Below are 3,625 nucleotides of genomic sequence, written 5' to 3' on the forward strand. Positions count from 1 at the left end.
CTGCCACCTTGCTCCTTCCACAGAAGTCTCCTTTTACCAAGTTCTTATAGTTAAAACTACCAGTAATGCTGGAGAGCTAGAGAGCTGACTCAGTGGTACTGACTGCTCTTCCAAAGGACCATGATTCAATTCCCAACACCTGCATGGTGGCTCACAATCGTAATTCTAGATCCAAGGGATCCAATGCCTCTTCCAGCTTGTTTGGGCACTGTGTGTGCATATGGTATACATACGTGTAGGCAAAACATCAATACTCATCAGAGAAAACAAAAACAAAAACAAAACAGTAACCACACAATTGTGGTATTTGTGAGGATATATCACATGATCTTAATCACAAATGAAAAAAAAAAGCACCTTACAAAAGGGCTGCCTATTGCTTTCAAAAAATGCTACTGGTCAGCACTTGGCTGATGGAGTCAGAAGTCCGGAAGTCACAGCCTCCCCTGTTACAAAATAAATTTGACCCTGTTTAGGAGGGAGTTGGGGGAAGGAGGGAAGGACAAGCAAAAAAGCCCGAGCTTGGCTATTCCCCACATGACCAGTAGGTGGTGAGAGTTCTTTATTTCAAACTTCACTTAAACTTCAGACTCTAGAGTTGGGGGGGGGGGGGGGCAGGGGAAGGGCTGGAGAGATCCTGAGTTCAAGAGATCCAAGGAGAGGCATCCTGAGTTCAAACCCCAGGAATCAAATAGAGGTTTTCACACTGTGGCATGCACAGGTTCACACTCAAACACATACCCCCACATATACCCAATATCAGTGAATATGTAATTTAAAAATTCCTCATGAGTATGAATTTTGCCTGCATGTATACATGTACCATGCATTTATGTGCACATTACCCAAGCAGGCCTGAAAAGGGTCTCTTGGACCTGGATGGAGTTAAAGATGGTTGCTAGTCACCATGTGGATTCTGGGAACTGAACATACATCTTCTGAAAAAAACAAAAACAAAAACAAACAAACAAACAAAACCAGCCATTTCTCCTAACTGCTGAGCCTTTTCTCCAGCCATAGTAAAATGCAATTTTTTAAAGGAAGGGATCAGTTTAGTGTTATCCTCAGCTACACATCGAACTTTGAGGTCAGGCGGGGCTGTAGGAGACCCTCTCTTAAAGAAAGAAGCCAGTGACTCTGACTCCGTGAGCAAAGGCAAGTGCACAAAGGCTTGCTGCACAAGCCTAAGGACCAGGGCTAAATCTCTAGGACCCACATGGTAGAAGGAGAGAGCCTACTCTAAAAGGATGATGTCTTCTGACTTCCACATGCTTGCCATAGTGTGCAAGTGGCCACACTCAAATACACACACACACACACACACACACACACACACACACACACACACACACAAATAATTAACCAATATAATAAGAAATAAGAAAACCATGTCTGTATAATAAAAGATAAAGACAACAGGAGATGCAGGTCAGTGGTAGGGTGTTCACCAGTGTGTGCCAGACTCTAGGTTCTACCCTTCATAGAGGAAGAAGAAGAGAAAATGAAGGAGGAAGGAATGTTCTGAGCTAAAGATAGACTAAGAGATATGACATTAAAATGTCAAAAATGATCCTGGATTGAACCAGAGTCTCACTATGTAGCTCTAACAGTCCTGGAACATACTATGCAGACCATGTTCGCCTTGAACTTGCAGAGAGATTTGCCTGCCTTTTCCTCCCCAGTACTTCAATTGAGGATTAAAGGTGTGTGTCACTAACATCCAGATAGAAAAAACATTATAATGCTTTAAGGGACAGGGAGCCTGTTGCTTTGCAATTTAATTTAAAATATTAAAACAGCAGGCAGGCATGGTGAGTGGTGCTTGCCTTTAGACCCAGGCGGCAGTGGTAGGCAGAGCTCTCTGTGTTCAAAAACAGCCTGATCCAGGATTGGCAGGGCTAGAGAGAGATCCCCCATCTCAAAATAAATAAAATACGAAAATGGGCAGGGCCTCAATTAATGATTACCCTGTTGTCTTTGACATCTATGCCATCAGCATCAAAATCACTCAGAGTCCTCTCTCTCTCTCTCTCCTCACTCATTAAAAGGTGTTTTGTTTTGAGAGAAGGTTTTATGTATCCCCAGGTACACATGCATGTGTGTGTGTGTGTGTGTGTGTGTGTGTGTATTTATATATCTGGTGCAGGAGATGGAACCCTGGGCTCCATGTATGCTCAGCAAGTGTCCTATCAACTGAGTTAGAGCCCTGACCATCTCAGAACCCCATATTACAAGGATCAGCAAGTCCTTCATTTTCTCAAAATCTACTAATCCAGTATCCAACCAGGCCTCACCACCATGTGGTTCCCTTCCTTGTCCAGCCTGGGCTAAGAAAGTCACCCTTTCCTCTCATCATTTCAGTTCTGTGTGAGGCCACAAACCAGCTGGAGGAAAGCTCTTAACATCTAATCTTGTCTGGTTTTTTTTCTTAGAGTCCTATACATGACCGACATATTAACAAAAGATGATGTTCCATAGCCCGTGTGGTGGCAAACACCTTTAATCCCAGCACTTGGGAGTCAGAGGCAAAAAGTTTGAGGCCGTCCTGGTCTAAAACGTTCCAGAAGTGCTACACAGACAAACCCTGTTTTGAAAAAGGCAAAAACAAGCAAAAAGATCAAGTCCTTTCCCAGTACCTTTAAGGACCTGACCTTGTTGTCTTCCTGCCTTGACTCACCTCTCCCCCCCTTTAAAAAAATACATGTTACTTATTTTATTTCTTTAGTGTGTATACACGTGTGCATGTGTGTGGATTCAAGTGCTACAACACACAAATGGAAGACAGAGAATCTACAAAAGTCAGTTCTCTGCCTCCATCACACAGGTCCCAAAGATTAAACTCAGGTCCACAGGTTTGGTGGTAAGTGCCTTTATCCAGTGAGCCATTCTGGAAAGTGACTTTTTCTCTCCCCACCGTTCACTCCTCTGCTCCAAGCACATGGTCTTCCTTCCTGTTTACTCAGTGATCATATGTAATCATGTCTGCCACAGGACCTTTGCATTGGTAGTTTCCTCTTTCTGGAATATTATTACACCAGATCCACTTGGCCAGCTCTTTCACTTCCTAACTTCCCTGCTTTTGTCACCAAGTCCATTTCTGACCACTCCATTTCAAGTTGTTAATATCTGGGTTGGAGAGATGGCTCAGCAGTTAATAGCAGTGACTCCTCTTCAAGAGGTCCTGAGTTCAATTCCTACATGGTGGCTCACAGCCATCTGTAATAAAAGCTGATGCCCTCTTCTGATATGTCCGGAAAGAGCTACGCTGTACTCAAATAAATATAATAAATAAATCTTTAAAACAAAACAGTTCATATCCTTTTTAAAAATTGTTAATTTCCCTTCCCCATTCTGTATGTTCTTCATCTTCTTTGCTTATTTTTCTTCCTTAGAGCTGTATACTTTTTTTTCTAACTTGTCTTTTTTTTTTTTTTTTTTTTTTTTTTTTGGTTTTTCGAGGCAGGGTTTCTCTGTGCAGTCCTGGCTGTCCAGGCTGGCTTCTGCCTCCCAAGTGCTGGGATTAAAGGCGTGAACCACCACTGACTGGCTAAAGATTTTGGACCTAAGTGATGAGAACAAACTGTGATGCAGAGCAGGTGCCCCACAAATGTTTGATATATTAATA

Source organism: Mus caroli, unplaced genomic scaffold (assembly GCF_978045245.1).
Source record: "Mus caroli unplaced genomic scaffold, Mus_caroli_1 scaffold_18, whole genome shotgun sequence".
Lineage (NCBI taxonomy): Eukaryota > Metazoa > Chordata > Mammalia > Rodentia > Muridae > Mus > Mus caroli.